Source organism: Protopterus annectens, chromosome 7.part0, assembly GCF_019279795.1.
Source record: "Protopterus annectens isolate FY-2018-M chromosome 7.part0, PAN1.0, whole genome shotgun sequence".
Classification (NCBI taxonomy): Eukaryota; Metazoa; Chordata; order Ceratodontiformes; family Protopteridae; genus Protopterus; species Protopterus annectens.
In genome coordinates, this window is record NC_056739.1 from 430,699,401 (window position 1) to 430,725,517 (window position 26,117).

A 26,117-nucleotide genomic window follows, 5' to 3' on the forward strand; every position below is an offset into this window, starting at 1 on the left:
AGAAAAAAAAACATGCGAGCCACATAAATGCAGCTACCTAGCAACAGTCAGAAATTCAGCATTCCCTGACTTCTGTGACGTCAGTTCATCTTTAGGTCTGAGTGTATATGGAAATGGACATGTTTTGTGGAAACTAGGACCAGCATTAAATATATTTGCAGAGCTAAATGTTTTGGTATTTTGCCATTTATACTTGAATAACCTCAAATAAATAACTAGAGAAGGCATTCTTAGCTAACATAGCACTTATTCAGGGATGGTAAAGTTTAATTATCCACCTCTAGAAAATTGTTCTATGATGTCTATCTACTATATAGACGAAATCTTTTAACTTTCAGGAAAGTTTTACAATTAAATTTGTGCTAGTTTAACAACAAAACTGTGTTAAAAATCTTAGTTGGCAGCTGTTCATCATCTCCAGCTTCCAGTGTATGTCCTTGATACTAACATTATACTAAACATGCTCCCTCTAATTATGTTTCTCTGCTGGAATTTATGATAAATAAAGATGAATAGAACAGGTTATCTAATGCTATGCTGTAAATGACATAGTTATATATGGCTCATGCGTTCTATCCCATTTTATCAGGTCAGCTTCTTTCAGAGTCGGGCCTGAAACAGCAGTGAGTAGCAAAGACATAAGAGTGTGAATCTGCATTAATTAGATAGATATTATGCTTGCTAGCCTATGATAATATAATCGTGAGCATGTTTGTTTAATAATCCTGCACTGACTAATCAGAGTTTTGCATTTAAGTTGTAAGATATGTGAGACAAACATATTTCTTGTAAGGCTGTAGCTCTTTTAACCCAATGACTGTGTATCAAAACTATATTTAAAAAGACGGGAACATAGCAGTGGCATGTTCAGGCTAACAGATTGGGGATGAAAGTGTGTAAAATTGAAATGAGAAAGTAAAATAATACGCTTTTTAAATGTTGTATACAACTCAGGCAACTAAATGTTATTTTTTGATTAATGTCATAAGATTTTCAGAAAGTACCAGTCCAACATTTGTACATTTCCAGAAATTAGGCATTGAACTTTTATGGTCTATCAGACTTGTTAACTTATAATTATAAGTGCTGTCAGAAAGATGTAAGAAAGTTTGACTTATCTTGACTCAGGCTATACTAGTTTATTTTTGCTAGTTACATTATTGGCTAAAAAATCTTATTAATTTGTGAAACAAACACTTGTCATTGGTATTTGCATCCAAACATATTTGCTGTACCACACTTAATAAGAACAAATCCATTAGCCTCAGGCAATAACCTCTTTAGAATCCATGCTTCATTGCTATAATGTCCCTGTATATCTGGCGATTTTTGAGAGTACTAAATCCTACAAACATTCTGGGACACACTTTAATTTCTTGGCTCTTGAGGTCAAATTCAGTTGACATTGAAATGTTAAATAGCACTATTGTGCTATTGTCACTTCACTAGTGGCAAATAATTTGAAACACTGAGAAAATATGTTTGTCAGAGTATTTTATGCAGGTCCTGGCACTCTGCTTTCCAAGTAACTGTGTAAATATGCTGTGTCAAGAAAATAAGCAGATATTAATTACACTAGTCCAAGCAAAAAGTCTAACTGAATCATTGTTTTGAAATAACATTTACTTTTAAACATTGCAGCTGCAAGATATGTCTCTGTAACATATAATTGACTAATTAATGTATTTGAACTGTTTTTGTGCATATACTAAAATGGTACTAAAAAACAAATTAAATATGTTAAGATGTTACTAATAATGATTTATTTTTGATATTATTACATTGACTCACTGACTATATGTGAGAATCTCTAATTAAAAAAATAAGCTGACAGATTGATGCACTCTGATATAAAGGTGATAACAAATATGAATCCTGTATTGCATTTTAGTCATTGACAGTCATTTAAACTGCCATCAGGATTGCTTGGGCAAGTGAAAAAAGGTAAGCTAGAAGTGACATAGGGTTTTTATTGATTATTATATACTCCCATGTACTTAGGGAAGTATCTTGAAATAAAATGGTCCTAAATGCAAAGTTTTTCTGAAATATGACCTGTAATATCAGAAGTGAACAAGAAATGTATCAAAGCATAATTTATAACAGCTTAAGATTAATATCTATAAAACTTAGTCAACAAAAGTTCATCTGTTTATCAGATTATATCAAATTTTATACTATTAATTAGTTATTAATATTTAATTTTAAGGTTAGATGTCTTCACATTTAAATAGTTCTATATGCATGTTTCTGTCTTGACTTAATATTATTAATAGTATACAACAATCCCTTTCTTGAGTTTCTTTATGGTAAGATACAGTTATTGTATTATTGTATAAAGGGTGATGCACATGAGCTCTTTCTCACATTTTTGCATAGGGAAAATGGGATATTAATCACATTCTTCTATTATTAACTTTAATTCAACTAATTATATTATTATGTTTCTCCTGTATTCATACTGGAGCTCAAGCTCACTTTGATTCATTTTTCAGATTAGGGGTGACTTTCACTCCATGTTTGAATTTGGTTTTTATGATTAATTCATTTCTTAAGAAATATGTATTTAATTATAATTTCTTATTTTTATTAGTCTGGCCTAAGATAAACTATCATTACCACACTAACATAGGAAGAATACGCATATTGCCAAAATTATCTATAAAAATTATTAATAATATTATACAACAGTCAGTCTTGATTAATACTACTATTAAACCTCATTCAAATGCAACATACTAAATGGAATTAACATTACTATCTGTAAATGTTAATGGATCAAATAATCCAAGGAAAAGAGGCAATCTTTTAAAATACTTAAAAATCAACAAAGTGCAAGTAATATTTATACAAGAATCCCACTTTAAGGCTAACGATAAATTCATATGGAATCCCACGGAATATACAATATTATCTCACTCATCTTATAAGAAAAAAAAAAACAAGAGGTATCATTATATTATGGAAAAAAAGTATCACTATGCCTCAAATCATATTTAAATATGAAGATAAGGAAGGACTACTAACAATAGTAATAATAAAATATAATAATAGAATTTGGATTTTAGCTGATATTTACTGGTTTCCAGGTATAGGGATGGTAACAGTGAGGAAACATATAAATCTAATCAACAGAGTTCAAAAGGGGGTTCTAATTCTGGGTGGAGATTTTAATTAGACCTATTTGTCTATTTCCAACAGGGAAAGTTCTTAAAAACTGGATGGGTAACTTAAATTTGATTAACACCTTTGCATATAAAGAAAATACCTCTTTACCATATTCACATAGAGATTATAGATTCAGTACTCAAGCTATAATCGACAAACTTTACATGTCCCAAGATCTAAACATGAAAGTAATTAATTTTACCATTTTCCCATATCCTTTTTTTGGATCACAATTCTCTTATTCTTTAAATGGAATCTGACTTTAAAAAAACTAAACATAACATAACAACTAGAATTCCTGTCTATATTATTAACTTAAAGCAATTCAAACCATGGCTACATTCAGAAATGTATTATTTTCTAGAAAATAACCATTCAAAAGATGCAAATACAGTAATTTTATGGGATACATTAAAGGCTTCATTTATATGGCAAAACTCTTTCATGGTACAAAAACAAAACCAAAGAATGGGAATCAGAACTGCAAAGTATACAAAACAATTAAGTGATATAAACAGATGACTCCATTGCTACATCCACAAAGAAAAAAGGAATAGATCAGCTTCATAAAAAATATAATGAAATATTAACACATAAGACCAATCTAGCTTCAGAAAAACTGAAAATTAACTCATACTCGATGTCTCCTAAACATATACATAATTTATCAATGAGAATAAAAAAAATCCACTGAAAATAGTATCACAAAAATTATACATGAGGGTAAAAGCAACACAGCAGTTTCAGATATTAGTGATATTCATAATGACTTTAAACATCATTACTCTGATCTTCAAACCAGTATTCCTCTTAACACAAATTCTATAGATATAGAAATAAACCTATGTAATATAAACAAATTACCAGAGAAAATAAAATTAGACTTGCAACAACAAATTTCATTAAAAGAGATAGTTGATAAAATTAAGCAAAGCAAAAATAACAAAGCTCCCAGAATTTATGGAATCATGAATGAAATATATAAATTACTACCAACTCCTGCCTTAACTTTATTTCACAATGCTCTAAATGTAATTAATTCTCAGTATTTTGTTCCTCCCTCTTGGAGATATTCTCTAATTACTCCTATTCTAAAGGAAAATAAAAATTCACCTTTGTGCAGTTCTTATAGACCTATTTCACTTCTTAACAATGATTATAAAATCTGTATATCCATCTTAGTAAATAGGATCAAGAAATCTTTAATAAACATCATACATGAAGATCAAACAGGCTTCATTTACAACAGACAAACACATGGCAACATTCAAAAGATTCTTACTCTTATGGATGTTATTAATAGAGATAACCAAAAGGCTCCTTTAATTGCCCTTGATATTGAAAAAGCATGTGACACATTACAGTGGGACTTTCTTTTTAAATCACTAGAAATTTTTGATTTCCCCTCTCAGTTTATACATTTGATAAAAAGTCTATATAGTAACAACCTTGCTTATGTAAAACTTGGTCCATTAACTTCAGAAGCCATTAAAAAATACCAATTACTAAACAGGGATGTCCTTTGTCTCCTATTTTATTTGCCTTAGCCATTGAAATATTTGCAATTACTATCCGTCAATCCCCAAAAATAACTGGTATTAAAATACATGGACAATTCAACTCTAAAATCATGCTTTTTGCAAATGACATTCTTCTATATTTGAGAGTTTCAGAAGAATCTCTCAAAGAATTAGATTTACAAACTGCTAAATTTTATCTTAATTCAGGTTTAAGAATAAGTAACAAAAAATCCAGATATATGATATTAAATAGAAAACATAACACACATTTTAACTCAAATCACATAATTGGCACATTAGTATCATCCATAAATTACTTAGGAATAACCTTGTGTGATAACATAAATGCAACTGTGACCACACATTATACAAATACTTTATCCACTATAAAATCACTAATAGAAAAATGGAACAAATTGTTTTTAAATTTTGAAGACAGACTACAATTAATAAAGATGACCTTACTCACAAAGACAAATTATATTGTCCAAGCCATTCCTATGTCTCCAAATAAAACAATAGTAAATGACTTTAACAAAATCTTATTAAATTTCTTATGATTTCCAAAAAGAAATAGAATTGCTCTTTATTATCACATTAGACCCTGGGAATTGGGGGGAATAAACTTTCCAGATCTTGATTCCTATATTAAAGCTTCCATTCTCAAATTAGCCATTAATTTGTTAGATCCTAATTTCTCATCTGCATGGAAATCCCTTCATACAACCATCTTCTTAAATGAAAACAAATTAGCTGGTAATCTCTTAGTAGATAATCAAAATGTCAATCTATGGTATATACTAGGCATTAATTTACAATGTAACATTGCAAAACCTACCAAAGTAAACATAAGTCATATTTATAGCAATAGCAGAACATTTATAAACTCAAACCTAGATGTAAAACTCTGGTGGGAACTATTAATCCCCTTCAGGATTTCTAAAAATTATACCAACAGAATTCACAAAAGTGTTTTCCAAGACTGGGAATCAAAACAATTCATTTGTTGGCAACATTGCATAAAAGACTTAACAGTATTACAGACTCATGAAGTAAAAGATATTTATAATATCCCAGACACAGATTGGATTATTTTACATAGTATTCTTTCTCATGCTCAAGATCTTTGTAGAATAATAAATAACTCTTCATTTAAAACTAAACCTAAGTTGATTCTTCATATTCAAAATCTGATATACAACAATTGGAATTAGCCCAACTTAATATCCAACCTTTACAAAATTCTAATAAACTACAAAATTATACCCAAACAAAAATTTTGGAAATTTATTGATAAAGATCAAATTTTAAATTTATCCTCAGAAGTCAAATCCAATCTATTATTCTCTGTGAAATTAACTTCCAATCTCCAAATGTGGAAAATCTTTATGTGGAATTTCTTACACAGAGCTTTCTATACTCCCAACAAAGTTGCTAAAATACAATCATCTATCACTGTTGTTTGTTGGAGATGTTCTATGGTATGTTTAGCTGATGGGGAACACATTATTTATGGCTGTAATAAAATTACATTTATTTTATCCAAACCCCTAATTCTATTGAATGTAAATGTCATGAATACTATGATGAGAAACAATTTTTATCTCCTCTTGACTATTTTATCAGTGGCAAGAAAATGTTTAACTAGAAAATGGAAATCATCTGCCCCACCCACCTTTGAAGAGTTTCTATTATTATTGGAAGAATCAGCATTCACAGAAATAAAAGTCAAGGAAACAAGAATTTACCCCTGGAAATGGACTGATAATCCTTGGATCAAAGTTCTCGGCTTAATAGAAACTCTTAAAACAACACATTCTCTATAATTTTGACTGAATGTTTTTTAAATATTCTGAATGTATATTGGTAAATGAAAAGTTTTATTATTTTTTTCTTGTGAAATATTTCTCATATTAGGCAAAGTGTAAATATTGTATATAGTTATCTAATCAAAACTTACATTAGAATGCCTGTAATATTTTCATGTGTTTAAATTTAATAAAAATATTTGAACAAAAAAAAGAAAATGTTGCAAGGAAGTGACATTGTCTGGAGCTGGCATCTCAAGAATTGCAGTTTGCTTGGAAGGATCTGGTTGTACGCCTGAAATGGTAAATGACCCACTTAATAACTTCTTGTAGCTTGAATTTATATTTCTGAAGATTCAACTTATGATTCACTTCATGAGCACATTCCAGAATTTTCCTGAGGTTTCTATCATGTTTGAGTTCACCATTTCCTCCTATAAGAATATCATCCACTATAATAGCACATGGATAGCCAGAAAAAAATTGCTCCATTGCATGCTGAAAGATTTCACTGGCAGAATTTATCCCAAATGGCATTCTCAGAAATATATACCTTCCAAATGGTGTACTGAAAGTGGTTAGCAATGAAAATTTTTGGTCAAGCAAAATTTGCCAAAATGAACTCTTTGCACCTAAGACAGAAAAACTGTTGCATTTGTCATAAGAGCAGCAACGTCTTCAACTGTACGCATTGAATTATGAGGTTGTTTTAGTGCTTTGTTCAAATCTCTTGGATCAATACATATTCTAATATCATCTGAGCTTTTCTTATGAGCTACCACCATGGAGGATACCCATTCAGTTGGTTCTTCTGCTGGACAAATTACACCTAGATGCACCATTCTGTCTAGTTCAGCTTTAACTCTGCCTTGCATGGCTACCAGAACTTTCCATGCTGGTCTGATAATTGAGCTTACCTCATGGTCTAACTTCATGGAGTACACAACTGGGAGTTTGACTAACTTGCCCTCAAAAAGATCAGCATAGTCAGAAAAAATAGTTTGTGCAAAATTCACATTGTTACACAAGCTTACATGGTGAACTTCTGCATTAAGTGAAAGCAGTATCATTTTCAAACTGTCTCTCAGGCCTTACAAGGAATGTACATGCTTCTTGACTACATAAAATTGCAAGTCAGCTGTTCTCAACAGAGTAACTTGAAAACACTACAGAGCCTTTGGTTTGAATTCCTTCACCACCATAAATAACAAGCTTTGTACACTTTGCCAGATCAAGCTTCTCACTAGCTCTTTCTTTGGCAAACATTTCTGCTGATATAACATTGCACTTTGAACCAGTATCAACTTTGAGTTCTACATGTCTCCTATTAATCAGAACAGTACAAAATACTTCATTCTTTGCCCACAAATCTACTGCATTGACTGTTTCACCCAACACTGACACACCATCAACATAAAAAGTAGGGTTGCAGCTTTCTAGTTGATCAACATACCTCTTTGAATGCTGTTTTTATTAAAGAATGTGCCTGTTTTGATTTACAGAACCTTTTAAAATTATTCCACTTTTTACATGTGTGGCACTGCTGTCCAAAAGCAAAGCACTTCTCTTGTTTAGGCTGCCTCCACAATTATGACAGTTGACTATGAGGTTTTGCTGAGTACCCACTTTGCTTCACTGAGCATGCTCTGGATTTTACTGTAGTTGCCCTGGACTTTGCTAGAAAGGCTTGGGGGTGGGGCTACTCCCTTAGGCCTGTATCTTTCAACATCATGCTGCATACTACCAACATTGGCACTGGAAGGCACTGCAAGCATGCTTTTCTCATTTGTACCCATATTTGTGTGCTTTTCTGTGAGCTCATATATCTGACAAATTTCTATGGCCTTATTCAAAGTTAAATCACTGTCTTGAAGCAAAATCTTTCTCATTGTGTCATCTTTAATATCACACACAAGCCTGTCTTTTGTCTACTCATCTCTTAAACCACCAAATCTGCACGTTTTTGCCTTGTTTCTGAAGTCAGTTATATATGCTGCAAATGTTTCACCAAGCTTTTGACCTCTTGCATAAAATATGTGCCTTTCCATTGTAATATTCATTTGGGAGTTACACATTTCTCTACATTTACATTTTAAGCACTCATGATCTTCTTGCTTTTCAGCCAGTACCACAATATGGTGGTCTTCGCCCTCCCCTGCATACACAGCTGGGGCATGCAGAAATGAATGCTCCCTTTCAATGGCTTCTGAACCAGGTAAATTAAGCAGAATAAATGCCTTTGTATGTGTGTCTTTGTCAATAAAAGCATCCTGTATGAAAATATCATAGTCTTGCTCAAACACTCTCCAGTTTCAGCAACAATATTATCAAATACAAGTGGATCAGGTCTGTGAAATCCTTCTGCCATGCCAACAAAATGCACTTGTAAGTATGTATAAATGCCAACGTACACATACCAGGTATTTGAAAAATATTTAACTGCACAACAGTCTCTTCAAAATGACTGTATTCTATGAAATAATTCTACTGTAATACTGCACACACTTGTGAACACTTAGCACACTTTGGATTTCTCAAATAGCTTTAGTTAATACGAAAAATAAGCACATATCGAAAAAATATGGTAATTTCCCTTTTTTATACATTTTATGCAATTTGGAAGTTAGTTCATACATTTCTGTAAGGATTTTGAGTATTTTATCAGTATGTTGTACTTTCGAGCATTTCATTTAATTAGAAAGTTGTTTTGAATGCTTTGTTTTATATTCATTGAATAAAAAATCATTTAAACAAGTTTTAGTACCTGGATTTATTTTTCTGACCTGTTTGTGAGTTTTTATGAGCTTCGGATGATTCACTTCTGTATATTCTTCCCATTGTGGCTACGTGCCTCATGGTCTTGAAGAAGTTTCACTTCAGATCCCATTTTGACACCATGTTGCTCGTCTTGTGTATTCAAATAAAACAATGAGGTTGGGTGTTTGTTTAAGTAGTTTATTACACACAAACATATCAGGATGGATGACTGGAACATTAAACTTAAACTAACTAGCTAACTTACTACACACATACATATTCTTACTCTGGCTGCTCACTCAAAATGGCACTCTTGCTTGCACATGCTCAGTACTTAAATGCACGTGCCCATAGACTGAAATAACTCTTAAAGGTACGCACACACTCTGATCTACACATAGTCTAGGTTTGGCTTTCTCCTTAATCTTATTGTGCATTGCAGCATTAATAATTTAACTACATTGATTTACCCCTTTGGCTTCCCCACACTTAGTAAAGATTTTGAAGGCATTTTATTCTTGATATCACCAAAGTATATTCTTTCACTAGCATGAGACATGAAGTTTAACTGAGATGTAGAACGTATCCTTCATATGAACCAATGAATTCAGAATATCGTAAGTAACCTGTTGGGATTCACAAACAGCGCTAACATTGTGCTGCACGGTGCTCTAACATGAAGACATGCAAAACTGCATAGAGCTGGCTCTGCTGCTGTGCTAAATGCTAATGAGGCAGTCTGGGGGAGAGCATATGCTAATTTCCCATGTGGTCTCTGCCTTGCAACCACCTTCTGGAGGGCATCTAAATGCTGAGCAATTCAAAAAATTGATCAGTGGTGTAGGTCAGCATGACTGACCCCACTAAGTTTTGCAAGTTGGCCAATGTTCAAGTACCTAACATGACCAGGTACGGGGATCAGCGGGTGGAAGCCACTAGACATCAGGGATAACTCTACAGTTATTTGCTATCATGGCACCAGAATCAGTACTTGGATCGGGCTGGGGGTGGTGGGGTGGTGGTAGTGGTTGGAAACACTAGGCACCAGGGATTACTTTACAGTTAAGTGCAATAACAATACCAAACATCACTATGGGGATTGAAGTTGTGGGTGGAGTACTAGATGCAAGGGACTACTGTACAGTATTTGTATGTGTGTGTTTGTGTGTGTGTGTGTGTGTGTGTGTGTGTGTGTGTGTGTGTGTGTGTGTGTGTGTGTGTGTGTGTGTGTGTGTGTGTGTCTGTCTGTGAGGGACAATGATTGTGGGGGTAGATGCCAATACCTACATAGGTTCATAGGTACATAGGTGTGTACTAGGCTGATGGCCCTGGGGCCTTTACAAGCCTAGCCATAGGATTACCCTGGCATTGTGCCACCCGACCTTCTTTCCTAGTGCCTCTGTCGAGTAGAGTCACTGGAGTTATTCCCAGGGTGAATTTTCTATTTCCCATCCACTCATCAAGATTTCTCTTAAACAGGGTCAGCGAGGTGCTCTGATTAACATGTATGGGAAGTCTATTCCATAGCATGGGCAGTCTCTGGGTTATGAACCTGTCTCTCCAGTACGTTCTGTTGATTGTGGTAATGACGTTGAGGTCTCTCAAGTGTGTGGTGCGGAGGGATCAGGATTTCTTTAGATGTAGCATTTCTAGCAGAGCTGGTTCAGGCATGGCTTTGTAAGTCAAGTGTTTAAGACCTCGGATCCTCTTTGTAATGTAGTTTTGCAGCCTCTCCAGTTGTTGCAGGTGTCTAGTGCGGTACATGCCAAATGGGGCATTGTACTCAATGATTGGCCTAATGAGGGAAGAGTAGTGGGAGACAATGACCTCTATTTTCCTGGATGCAATACCCTTAGTAATGAGATGTGCCACATAGAAGGACTTTCTGACCACAGTGGCAATGTGGTGATCAAAAGAAAGGTTGCTGTCAACCTGTGTTCCCAGATCTCTTATAATGCCTTCTGTGTTCAGTGGACTACCATCAATGTGGTTATTCATGGGAACTGGGTTTTTCCCAAAGAGGATGATGACACATTTTTGGCATTGAGCTTAAGGCCATGGTTCGGACACCAGTCAGAGAGGCCATTCTATAGGATGTCAACATCACTTGGGGAGTTAATAATAGCTCCCAACTTCCAATTGTCTGTCGTTTGTCAGCCAGAGTCCCATCGTGTTGGCCTGGACTTCAGAAAAGTAGTTACCAAACAAGAGAGGACCCAGGGCCAAACCCTGTGGGACTCCACTTGTGACTATTCAGCAGTCTGACTTGGAGTCAGCTACTTTCACACTGTGGGTTCTATCTGTGAGCCAGTTTGCAACCCACCTAGTGATATAGGGGTTGATGCCTAGCTTAGTGAGTTTTTCTATGATTCCTGAGTGGGGGAATGGTATCAAAGGCCTTGGCCAGATCAAGGTAGGCTGTATGAATCACCTTGCCTTCATCCACAGCTCTGGTGACTGACTCAAAGAAGTCGACCAAGTTGAGCAGACATGATCTACCCTTCACAAAACCAAACTGTGTGGGATCCAGAGTTTGGAGATTCCCTATATCCTTGTTTGATAGGTCCATGATGATGCATTCCATAGTTTTGCATATCAGACTCGTCAGGCTAATGGGACAAAAGTTCCCAGGGTCAGTAGTCGCTCCTCCTTTGTGGAGAGGGATGACTGTGGCAGTGCACCATTTGGTAGGGACAAAGCCTGAGGTGAGGCTGTGATTGAACAGGGCACACAGGTGATGTGCCAGTTCACTCTGTAGTTCATGTAGAACACAGCCAGGGATATTGTCATGTTCCATAGAAGCTGTATTCTTGGCCTTGGACAGTGCTGTTTTAAACTGTGCAGCAGTAATACTGGTTGCCTGGCAATCTACTGGTATTGTGATTGGTCCTTTGGGGGAGAGAGGAGTAAAGTTGGCACTGAATCTGTCGGCCAGTATATTGGCAATATCTGTTGGCTCGGTATAGGAGGTACCATTGTGCAGTATCTCAGAGCAAATCTGGGTATTGCCGTGGAGATTCTTTACATAATTGTAGAAGGCCTTGTGGTTGTTTTTACTATCTGCTGCAATTCTGTTTTCATAGCTAGCTTTAGAGGATTTGATGAGGGATCTCAACTTTTTGTTGAGGCTGATAAGGGAGTTTTTCCAGTCTTGGGACTTTATCTTATTTTGCATCAGTTTCTTCCTTCTGTTTTAAAGTTTGTTTATGGCAAGAGACCACCAGATTGGCTTCCTTTTTTTGGAGGAGAGCATCTTGGTTCTATTGGGTATGGCGAGATCCATGTATTTGTGTATGTGTTCATACAGTGCATTGGTGTATGATTTGGCGGTCATGCAACTATTCTCCATTTGCATGGCTGGGTGCCGTGAAGTTAGCCACCTCCATTTTTCATGGTGGTTACCTTTGCGGGGGTGAGGTGGGTGGGAAGGATGTGGATTTCCAAGGTGATTAGTTTATGGTCGGATCTAACCAGGGAGGAGCTGACTATTGGTGTAGAGCAACGGTCACCCATGTTAGTAATGACCAGCTCAAGGATGTTGCTACCTCTAGTGGGGGTAAGAACGAGCAGGTCCAGGGCATTGGAATTAATGAACTCCAGGAAACGTTGGGCAAGTGTATTGGTACATGAGTAGTTTTCCCAATTAATGGAAGGGTAGTTGAAGTCGCCTAGTATGAGAGTGTTAGGCTGGACCCTAATATTCTCCAGGGTGCTTAGGAATGTGAGTCTTGGGACATGGTTGGGGACCTATAGCAGGCTACGACCTGAATCGCTGTCTTACAGATTACTGCTGCATATGTTGGGGTAGTAACTGTGATTCAGAGATATGCAAATTAGCAGATAATGAGGTGTTTCCTAATTGCGGCTAACATGTCTCTGAACTGCAAAACTGTACTTTGTGGGAGCAGAGCATTTTTAGCTCAAGCCATGCCCTTTAATGAATTCCTGGGAATGTATTGCTCACAACAGGATGGTTTAAACTCATGAAATGCCATGTGAATGATAAATGTTTGTCTTTGTAGATATTCCTTGTATTATCATTTATTATACATTTCAAATCTGTAATTTTAAATTAGATGTTTTCAGATGTCTGTGTTGCCTCATGAAGTAAATGTCTTAATCAAAATGAATGTGTTTTGTTAAGTTTCTGCTGCAGTCTTATTTTTTTTATCCTTATCTAGGTGCACTCCAGAATCAGTAGATGCTGTTCAGATTTCTCTCCTCTCCCCTTGTGCCAGCTCCCCCACTCTGGCACCAGGCAGTGCTCCTGAAACTAGGCATATGAAGTGCAAGTTTACAGCAAAGGCAATACATACATACATACATACATACATGCATATATACATGCATACATTCATAAATACATACATATATGCTTGCATACACACAAATACATGAGTAAATATTTTTTTCAGCTGCTGGAGAATCTCACCTCACTTTTTTATGAGTTTAGATTGAACATTGCGATGGATTTCAAATATGTTTTGTGAGTTATATCAAGAATGGCTTGTTGACTATTCTGTTTTGTGGCCTGTGACAGAAACTATATGCTTTATGTTTCAATTAAAAACATATCAATTTGCAATGTGAAAGTGAATATCTAGTTCAGGGAATGCTACCTGTCTTTGTTATTAGTGGATGTGCTAAGTAATTTCCCGTGTTACCAAATCTAGTATTTGAGTAACTCTGTATGTATAGACATATGCACTTAGAGTGTGTAATAAATTAACTATCTAGAACTTTAGGTTTAGTAGGTTTACGGAGAGAGTTTTACAGTGATTGGTGATTCCAGTTTTCTAATTCTGTGGTAGAAGATACTTCATTTCATAGGCTCATATGAGATTACTAGGCTAATGGCCCTGGGGCCCTTACAAGCCTAGCCAAGAGTTTATCCCAAAAAAAAAAAAAAAGAGAAACCTCAGCCAGCACCTGTCACCCCTGTCAATGAGGGAAAATGGTGGAACCGCTGGGACGAATTGATGGTTTCCCACCCACTCATCAAGGTTGCGTTTGAAGAAGGTCAGTGAGGTACTCTGTTTGACATGTATGGGAAGTCTATTCCAGAGATGGGCAACCTCTGGGAAACAAACCTGTCTCTCCAGCAGGTTTTGTTGATGTCACATATTGGATTTAGGTCTATCAAGCAGGTAATGTGCAAGGAGTTAGACTTATGGATATGGAGTATCTCCAGTAGGGGAGGGTCTGACATTGCCTTGTAGACGAGACACAGATCACCTCTGAGCAATCTGTATGATACCTAGTAGAGTGATAGTGATTTAAGCCTGTCTGCATAGGACAGGTGTTGGAGGCCATGGATTCTCTTCATTTATTACACAAGCCAGAACTACATATATTCCATTTATCCCCTGTTCTCGTTTTATATTTGATTCCTCATTGATTTCACTGGGCTGTGCTAAATGCCTTGTCTATGCTTTAAGTCATTTTCATAGGGTATGTTTTTTGAAATGGAGTGTCTCATGGGTATTTTTTTATTTTTTTTTATTTTACCTTCGTTCTGATGTATTTTTTAATCACTGTTAGGTAGTATAGCATGAATTATGTTTTAATTTTTTTATTTCTATAATTCAGTTATATTTGTTAGCCAAATTTTAATTTAGATAGTTGGATCTATTTATTTATTTAATTTAATTTCTTTGGTATTTGTTTACCGGGACAGTCCGACTGGGCATGAATCCCATTTTCAGTGGAGGCCCAGGGAGAAAAGCTCCAACATACATCGTTTGATTAATAAACTACATAATATTATCATATGAAGTGCTGTAGCAAACAGCAGAATCGACATACAGGATAAATAAAGTCAGATAAGAAAATCATACAGTGAATATTAAACAATCATAGGATATTGAAGACCTAGTAAAGTACAATTAATAGTGATAACCAGTGGTAAATATGTTAAGCATTTGAAATATGGGCAAAAGACTAAGAGAAAGATAAGAGATTTTGCAGTTGGGGGGAGATTAAGAAGTGGAGTTATAGTAGGGAGCTATCAGAGAAGTAACTGGTGTTTTGGCTTATAAGTGAGGGGAGGATAGGAAAGGGGAAAGAGAGAGAAGAAGGAGAAGGAAGCAAGAAGGAAGAGAAGAGAAGAGAGAGAGAAGAAGAGAAGGAAAGAGTAGCGGTTAGTGTCAGCCTGGAGTAAGACATGTACAGAGCCAGGAGTTAAGGAGAAATCTCGCTAGAGATTGATTCAATATGTGACTACGTGGCATTGCTCTAATATCTGCAGGTTTACTGTTCCAGACCTTGGCTACTGAGTAGGAATATAGGCGGTGACCAATAGATTTGTTTGGTTTATGTATTTCGAGGTGTTTCATAGATGAACGAAGAGGGCAATTGGGGAGGTAATGGTTAAGAATGTTGTTAGTTGCTGGGCAGAATGAAGATTTGTATGCCATTTTATGAGCAAGAAGGAGATGGGTGAACTTGAGGTAGTGAGGTAACTCAAGCCAGTTTAAATATCTGAGGGCGAGGCAGTGGTGGGAGCTGTATGACTGGCTGCAAATCTAGCTACTTTGTTATAGCAAAGCAGAAGTTTAGATCTTAGAGAGATCTGAATGTTGGTGAAAATAGGTGAGGCATATAGTAGTGAAGAAAGGAGGTAAGTATTGGCTAGAGTAACTCCTGAGTTGTTGGTAAGGAATCTTTTTGATCTATAGAGTATGCCCAGTTTTTGGCGTGTTGTTTTTATGCACGTTTGAATATAAAGATCAAAATTCAGTTGATCATCTATTATGACACCAAGTAACTTTGTATGAGGTACAACTTCAATTTCAGTATTGTTGAGAGAGGATATTTTGAAGGTGTCTTTTATGTTTGTTTGAGATTTGGGGAGAAATAAGAACAGTTTTGTTTTATTTGGATTTAGAAAAAGCTGATTGTCACTGAGACAGTTTTCAATAGAGTTGAAAGCCTGCTGAGTGATAGATTGTAACTGGGAAGGACTATTAGATAAGCAAATGACAGTGGAGTCATCTGCATTTTGAATAAGTGTAGCTTGTTGGGAGGGTGTGTGTAGATCATTTATAAATATGTTAAAAAGGAGAGGGCTAAGTATGAGCCTTGTGGGACACTTGTATTAACTGGGAGAAAAGATGAGTAAGTAGAGGGCAATTTAACTGAATGTAGCCGTTTAAATAGGTAGCTAGAGAACCAAGTGGCTGTTGTACTGGTAAAGCCTAAAGGAGACATTTTTGAGAGTAGTTTGGTATGTGAGACTGTATTGAAAGCCTTAGAGAAATCTAAAAATAGGGAAGAAACTTACTTGTTATCTGTGGCTTTAATGACGTGGTCCAAAAAGGTAACAAGGGCAGTTGTTGTGCTATGATCTGGGTGAAAGCTGAGCTGCATAGAGATTAATAGAGTTTCTTGGAGTAAGTATTGTAAACGTTGTTTATGAATACATTTTTCTAAGATCTCGGAAAAAAGGGACACGATTGCAATTGCTCTGAAGTTTATTTCAGTGAAGTTTCCCTCTGTATGAAGAGGAATGATGTAACTTTTTTTCCAGAGTGATGGGACAGGTCTATATCACATCGTCGAAGGGTCTGTTAAGCGAACACCCTTTGACTGACACATAAATGTCGAACTATGAATACTTCGAACAGCCAAGTAAGCGATTTTTTTCCCAGGGAAAACATCGCTTGGCCAATAAAAAAACCAAACAAACCATCAAACCCTAAGAAGTGGGGGGGTGTCACCCCCACACCCATCAATGTGAGGGGCTGTGCCCCTCCTAACTAAATATACCAACTCAGAGATCGCACTACAGTGGAGGAGAGCACAAATTCCCGATAATGGCCACGCAATTTTTTCCCCTGGGAAAAAGTTTGTTACTTGGCCATTCAAACTTTTTGTAATTCGACATTTACGTGTCTATCAAAGGGCATTCACTTAACAGACCCTTCAACAATGTAAATGGGACCCGATGGGACATATGACTCACGAATGGATTGACTGATCAAGATAGAGATTGGGGAGGCAATAGAGAGGCAGCAATCTTTAGATATTCATATGGGAGATTGTCTACAGAGGGTGAGCAGGGCTTAAGTTTGTGTAATAAATTTTTATGTAGGAAGAAGAGACAGATTTTAAGTTGAAAATGGCATTGTTAGAGCTTTGAAGTTTGTCAGGGGTGGCAGGATTCTGTAGGGAGTTTTGGGTGAGAGTGGCTTCTGAGTCTATAAAATGGGAGTTAAATTTAGAAGCAGTTTCTAAGGGTGAGATATCGGGACAAGGGTTATGGGTACTAGGAGTTCCAGGGTATAATATTTTCTTGATAGTGGACCAAACTTTTTGGGGGTTGTGTTTTTGGTTATCCTGTGGATTGAAGTAATACTATTTCTTATCAGCAGTAACTTTTTTTTTGTCATGTTTCGAAGTTGTTTGTAGGTCCGTAGATGAGCTTGAGATTTGTATTTTTGCCAGTTTCTCCAAACTTTGTCTCTCTTGTACATTAATTGTCTACTAGAAGGGGATAACCAGGGTGATTGGGAGAATTTAATTCTCTTGTTTCTTATAGGAGCAAGGCTATTGAGAATGCCAAGAAATATTGTATTAAACTTTAGAACAGGATTACCTAGTGGGAGCGAATAGAGGAAGGATCAATAAATATTATTAAGGATGTCGCTAAAGATCTTGGAATTGAAACTTGAGAGGTTACTGCAGTCTTTATAAAGGTGTTGCTTGATATGGTGAATTTTTAGTCTCTGAACATAGGTACAATGGTGATCACTGAGGGAGTCTGGGAGGGTTTCTGAAGAGAAATAAAGGTTTGGATTTGAGACCAGGATCCAGCCCAGAGTAGTCCCAGTGCTATTAGCGTTGTTGAAGTGAGTATGGGAAGTTATGAGTTGTTTGAAACCATACAGATTGATATTAGTTGAAGGGTGGTCTGGTGTGAAAGATTGCCAGTTAAAATAATACTGATATCACCAAGAATTATTATTTCATGAGAAATGGAACTAGATACCCAGTGTAGGATGCCTTCCAGAAAAAAGATGTTATTTCCTGGGGAATATATATAGGACAATTATACATACTGTTTTATGCTCATTTAATTTAATGTGAGCGACAAGGATCTCAGCAGTGAGGAATTTAAATGGTTAGAAAACATGATTGCTACACATCTTTTTTATTTAATCTGTCAGAGAGGATGATAGTATAGCGGGGGGGGGGGGTGGATTTCAGAGTCTTTATATGTGGTTTAAGCCAAGTTTCTATAAGAATAATAATGTCTGGGGAGTAATGCGTGATCCAGGAATGAAATTCAGAGACTTTGTTTACTATACTTTGAATATTCATGAATATGAATTTCAAATTTTTGGTAGATATAGAAGAGGGAGCAGGTGGAGAAAAGAGGTAGTCGGGACCTGGGTTTGGGTGGACATCGCTACGTAATATGATCTTTTTACAGTATGCATAAACTAGTGAGAGTTTAAGTATGTTAGTATTAAATTTAAATTTTACCTTGTATGGGTTGGGAAAAGGGTTAGGTAAGCCAAATAAGCTTGAAGCAATAGTAATAGTAAACATTTGGCAAGTGACATAGACAGTTTGGGGTCTACGACATATCATCGAATGGCTATTCAGTGACTAGCCATTAGTCAAATACCTATTTATCAAAGCTGCTCTTCAGTGAATGGCGGATTTTAACTAGGGCAAACCAGCGGTTGGCCACCGTCTGGAATTTGCCCTTTTCTCCACTGCAGTGCAATCTGGGAGTTGCTTTATTTAGTTAGGGGGTTGTAGGGGTGCAGTCCCCCACCTTGGCAGGTCTACGACATATCATCGAATGGCTATTCAGTGACTAGCCATTAGTCAAATAACTATTTATCAAAGTTGCTCTTCAGTGAATGGCGGATTTTAACTAGGGAAAACCAGCGGTTGGCCACCGTCTGGAATTTGCCCTTTTCTCCACTGCAGTGCAATCTGGGAGTTGCTTTATTTAGTTAGGGGGTTGTAGGGGTGCAGTCCCCCACCTTGGCAGGTTTTAAGTTTTTTTTTTGAGGTCACTTGGTTGGCCAACCACTTGTGCGCCCTAGTTAAAATCCACCATTCGCTGAAAAACAGTTTTAATAAATACATGTTCGACGAATGGCTATTCTCTGAATAGCCATTCAATGAAATGTCATAGACCTGGCAGTTTGAGTAAGGGTGGGGGACTGAGAAATAGGTGTGATAGGTATCATATAGCATGTAAAGTATGATAGTAGTAGGAGCAGATGTGGATAGTAAAATGAGGAGCATATTTGGTGTGTATTAGAAACAAGATTCTTGAAGACAACGATGGAGACTAGATGGTATATGTATATATATAGTTATGTTACAGAAGGAAATAAAATGAATAAAAAGAATTAAATTGTTGATAATGCAACTTTGTAAGTGACATGTTTTGGTTAGTGATTTACTTTATGTTTTAATATTTCATTTTAAACAAGTTCCTTTTTAAGAGAGCACATGTTAATGCCTTTTTGTTCTAATTCCCTTGTCACTTTCCATTGGTCACTATACTCTATTTGTACATGCTATACCTTGCCATGCTGCAATGTAGTGATGCTATGCTTATGTTTTTTTAACTACTGATGTAACAAATGTTCCATATTTCAGTCTGATCTCTAAAATTATTAATCCGACTGCTTTTTCAGGAAAAAAAATGCTCAGCCCTATTCTCCCTGCATTTTCCACTGTATCTGAAGAATTTCTTTTGGTTATTTCTTATCCCTGTGTCCACTTCCACAGCTATAGTTGCCTTCACCTATTGGGCTAGATTGCTGTAATTTACTGTCCTGTATATAGACGTTTTTGTCATCTACTACTGCTTATCCTGCTGTAAATCTCCCTTCTTATTTATCACACCTTACTTCTACCTTTGGCTGGGTCATATGTCTCCTTTTGTCATACAGTCTTGTACTCTCGCTACAAGATTTTATTTCCTTCCTCAGTTTTACCTTTATGTTCCTCCACACTTTTCCATTCTCATTAACTATTGCCTCCTTTATTTATTTCAGTGCATAAAAGAGTGAAGTTTTCACCTGAGCAGTTCAGACCTTTGTCCTTATTAGCACATTCGGTCAATATTCTGCGGTTCATGAACTACACAGAGGTATAATCACTGTGAACCAGCTTTGCTGTCATCTTTCTCTCATTGACACATTTACACTTTTCAAGACTACATTTATGGTGTTCTCTTTTCCCATGGGGGGGGGGGGGTCTGCATTTTCTGCTTATGTCCCTCAGTTCCATCTCATTATTTTCAGACCTGCACAAGATTTCCTCTCTGTTTATTGACAGAAAAGTTGGTTTCAACATATTCAGATTTTTCCCATTTCTGCTGATCCTGTAATCCTACTTCTGAGTCTGCTGTAATTCTTCCTTTTTGCAGCTGGTAACCAGGGTTCCTCTACATGTTCATCCAGTAGCAAATCCAGCATCTCACTATGACCTTACCCTGGATCATCCTTACCATTATCATCCTCCTCCTCCTCCTCCTCATCATCATCATCATCATCACAGAAATCACTGACATCAACATCATAGCCATTAGTATCCCTTTCAAAGTATTTAATTCCAGCCTCACATCACTTTTTGGGATGAGTTGCAGTCTTTGCAGATGAGCTTTTAATTTTCATTCCCAATACACATCAGGACTCGTTCAGTAGTTGGAATATTTTAAGTAGCTTGCAACAGGTATCAGGCTATAGATTAAACCCTTCTAAATCTATAGTCTATCTTCTAGGCCAGCTCTAGCCCAAGATGAAAAATGCAAGCACAATTTCACACTGAAGCCACCCTCCTTTAAATACTTGGGCATTATATTAGCTAGGACACAGGCTGAAACCCAGAAAATAAATTTGCAAATCATATAACAGCAGTTAGATGGCCACCTACAGAAATGGCAAAAAGTGGGAGTTTCTTTTGAGCTTAGACTTTTATTAACTAAACCGATCCTATAACCCAAATTACTATACATTCTTCAGGGCGTGCTGATGAGAATTCCATACAAATCTTTGAGGAAATGGGACACTACCTTATGGAGGTTCCTATGGTCCCCTGATTCAATTAGAGGTGCCCCAAATTCCTACTATGCCTCACAGTCTGTGGGCGATATTTATCTTCCTGGCTTGTTAATGACTTATCAAGCAGCCATCATCTGCCTGTATGGAGACTTATATCTACCTGGGCCATCACCAACTTGGGCTGTATACCTGACAAATAACATTAGCCAGAAATTCTGTCCTTTACTCTCAGTCATACGGGCCAATGAGAAACATGCCAAACAGCTTCTGCTATTTGTTCTTGCTACAGACTTCTAAACAAATACTCTGTACAAAGTCACATGTACAACCTTATGGAAAACAGACTCCAATCATACGGTTGCATTTGTGATGGTTTCTTAAGGTGCCCAACCCAAATTCCAAACCATAAAGCAGGTACTTTCCTAGAAATTAGTGTGGGACAAGCATCTTTAGTTAAATGCCCAGTTATACTCTAATCTTGGTTTGAAGTTCTTCACTGAGTTGAGTACTGAATGTAATACTCATGAAGGTCAGGCACTACACTGGCATTGGGTTCAGACTAGACTTAGTGTTCCAACAGAGTGGAGAACAGCAACAGTAGTCCCCTTGCAAAAGGTGGGGCCATCAGTCGACTCTGGGAACTATATAGATCCATAAGTCTAATCAGCCTCATCTGAAGGGCCATAAAAAAAAATCATCATGGAACTTATCAACAAGGCCGTAGGCAACCTTTTATCTGAAGATCCAACCCAATTTGGCTTTGTTGAGGGTAGATCATACTTATTAAACCTATAGTAGACTTTTTCGAGAAAGCCACCAAAACCCTAGATGAAGCTAAGACAGTACATACTAGCTATCTTGACATAGCAAAGGCTCTGGACACAACCCGCCACTCAGGTATCATTGAAAAATTCTCCCAGCTGGGGATTAACCCTATCATCACTAGATGGGTAGCCAATTGGATCACCAACAGAGTACATACTGTCAAAGTTGGTGACTCCACCTCTACAAGTAGACCCATCATCGGTGGCATGCCACAAGGATCTGTGCTGGGCCCTTTACTGTTTGGAATCTATTTCTTGGAAGTCCAGGCTAAAGTAGACGACCTTTGGCTTACCAGGTTCACTGATGTTTGCAAACTGGGTGCAGTCATTGAGTTCTTCAATGATGTTAACGTGTTACAGGAGGGGTTAATACAGACGAATGACTGGTGTCAAAGCCATGGTCTAAAACTAAATGGAAAAAAGTGCATTATTATTCCCTTTGGCAAAGCAGAATTCCCTGCTGATTAGAATATTAACAGCACCCCCGTAAGTTCAAACCCAGTGCACAAGATCTGGGAACACGGGTAGATGGCAATCTGAACTTTGACCACCAAGTTTCCACAGTGGTAAGGAAATCTCATAAGGAAGGGCAACGCATCCAGGTCTAAAGATGTTATAACTCCACTGTACTCAACCCTCAACAAACCACGAGTAGAGTACAATGCTCCCTTCTGCATGTACCTCACTACTCACCTGCAGCAGCTGGAGAGACCAGAGAGGTTTCTTAACAAGAAAATACAGGGCCTCCAAACCATGACTTATGTGGATAGACTGAAGGCCCTGTCACTGTACTCTGTATTGTATAGGCTGCTGAGAGGTGACTTGTGTTTGGTCTAAAGGGCAGTCTCTGACCCTGACCTGATGGATATGCTGCACATCTGCAAGTCAAATGGCACAAGAGTCACTCGCTCTAGGGATATTAACCTAGCCTGTGATATTAACAGAACATACTGGAGAGACAGATATATCTCCCAGAAATTGCCATTACTCTGGAATAAACTTCCAAGTCATGTGACACAGAACTCCTCACTGACACTGTTCATGCACAACCTGGACAATTGGATGGGAGACTACAAATTCACCCCGGGGTTGCCACCTATGTCCATTAAGGACAGGGTAGTCGGTGTTTATCATAAACTCGCTCTGCAAATTATGTCTATCTAACCAAAATTAGTTAAGGCACCTTGGGATTAACATAGCTAGGCTTGTAAGGGCTCTAGGGCCACTAGCTTAGCAACCACAGTTCTGTTCCCTAGCTTTGGAATTTCTATGGGATATCTCCAGTGCAGCAGATCTACATACAGTGGAAGATGTTGTGGGCCCTGAGTACCACTTCACCTTCTCCCAGGTGGAGGAATCTTTTCATGTAAGTGTATGCATCAGCTAAAATATTTAAGAGAAATTAGATTACTCCCCAGTATGCTGACATTGCCAGTCACTTAGTTCTAATCCAATGGGAGCACATAGTTTTGGAGTGCTCACTACTCCAGTCATTTTGGGCATAGTTCTGGGATAGAGTGGGAGACAAATTCCAGACCACAGCTGAAAAGAGAAAGTGGTTAGCAATCTATGGTATTCTACTGGCTATGCAGGTAGCCTATCCGCTTTTGCATTTAATCATTTTAGTCAGAAGGCAATCCATCACTCACCAATGGAAATCCATAAGGCACCTCAATTCCAAGACGACTGGCAAATCTTTAAAGACATATATGGGGCAGAAGAGGTAAACTGATCAAAGGAAAGGTGCAGAAGTAGCATAGCTCTCAAAATAGAATTCCTGTTTAGAACTTATTTCTACGCAAGATCATAATCCCCAGCCTTTTGTAGAAATCTTAGGGTGTTGGCTATTATTGAGGTAACCATGAAGGCTCAAACCCAAGATTAGGAATTCAGCTCTCCTTGAAACAGATATACCAAAGATCCCTGTATATGGGAGCAAGGATTTGTCTACACTACGAGAGAAGTTGGGATACTTTTAGTTCAGAGATTTCCAATTTTGTTGTCTCTGGGGAACTTCCACAGTAAATATATCACCTTACCTTCTTAATATCAATTATGCATAGTTTAAGTGTATATTTAATTCTTTTGTTGCATTTTTTCTATATATAACTACTTTATTGTAATTTCCTAGTATCTGATATAGTAAGATGGCATCAAATTGGATTATGGGTGTTCTCAGATCACCAGGTCTCATAAATTTAATGGATGTCAATAGCTTTTACTGCAAAAATCAGATTATAGAGCATCAGATGTACAACTTCATGTTTGTGGATTCTCACTAGATGCATGCATTGGACTTCAACTGATGTATCAGTTTATAGTTTTATAAATAAAACCATACAAATAAAAAAGAGTAAAGCACTATTTTTGTATCACAAAGACAAGATATAAAAACAATACATTCTTTAGATATACTGGGAGTTGTATTTTTAAGAAGGTGTTATTTTTTGTACTAGTGTACAGAAAAATGGAAGAACTGATGATATGGAAGTGATTTTAGGAGGAACAGAAATGCAGTTACAGTTATGGTTAGGAAGACACATACCGCCAAGTCTAAATGAACTGGTTAGCATAAAACCAGAAGTGACAAGTAGGAAACTGAGATACAAGTTTATATATATATATATATATATATATATATATATATATATATATATATATATATATATATATATATATATATTTGATTAATTAAAATGTCATATAATGTTAGTACAAAATGGAAAAAGTGAGTCTAGTGGTAACAAAAGTAGTTTCTCAGTAGTGTTAATCCTGCTGCAGTATTTTTTGTGACTTTTTTCATGCATATGTGCATGTTTGTTGTATTTGACTGAATTTTTTTTCTATCAACAATTTTTTTGCTGACATAATTGGTCAAATAGATAGATGATCAAAGGCAGCATTTGTTGAAGTGATGAATACTGAATACAAGGTAAGTGGGAGTGGATAGTAATGTTGTAACTTTCTTTTGTAGTGAAAGTTTCAGCATTCTGGTTGAGTATGTGTGTTTGAGTATTTGCAGGTAAGGCTTAAAGGAAGGGCTAGGGAAGGGCATGCATGTTTTAAAAATGTGTATAAGTGGCAGTGGGGTTTTGTGTGTGTGTGTGTGTGTGTGTGTGTGTGTGTGTGTGTGTGTGTGTGTGTGTGTGTGTATGTGTGTGTGTATACCTGGAGGCGAGCATGAAAACATTTTGTAGCTTAAGGTTAGAGTGAAGACTAGGGTAAGGAATAGATGTGTTTGATGTATTTGTGTGTAGGTATGTGTGTGTTCTTTCATCTTGTTTAGTAATACTGTTAGGGATACTTTAATTAATGTATGTGGTTGAGGTTAGGGATAGGGTAGCATATATGAGATAGGGGGAACAGCAGTTGCTAACCATAACCCTACCCATTACTCCAGCCACACACATTAATGTTTTAAACACGCATTCCCCAACAGTATTACTATACAAACAAATTGTCTCTGCATGTTAATTTTTTTTGTTTTGTTTTTGATTAATCAATCAGAAAATAAAATTGTTTTCCTTTTTCATTGGTTAATTATTCTTAGAAGTAACAATTCAATGAAAAGTAAGGCTAAAGTAAATTTTCAATCAATCATGATTTGTATTAATATTCTTCATTTATTTACAATATTATTTTATATATGAGTGAATGTTTTTTGAACCTATTTAGTAGTGCTAATGTTCTTCTCTGTGGAGTTTTCCAGGCAGCTTTTGGTATGAGATTGTGATGCAGAGGGATGAGTGAATTTGCCAATACTTCACTGTTGTGTGATCCTGGAATTTTCATTTTTTTTTTATTTCTTTGCTCTCTTGAGCATTTGAGGATTGATGAAACACTTGTGTGAGTGTATGTGTGTTTTTTCTGTATCTATATTGATATCGATATAGCTATAGATAGATATAGATATTTATTTGTGTGTGTGTGTGTATGTAAAAAAAGTGGCAGTGGATTTCCCCATAAAAAAGATGTTACATGTAAAAATATATGTAGCTACAGTTA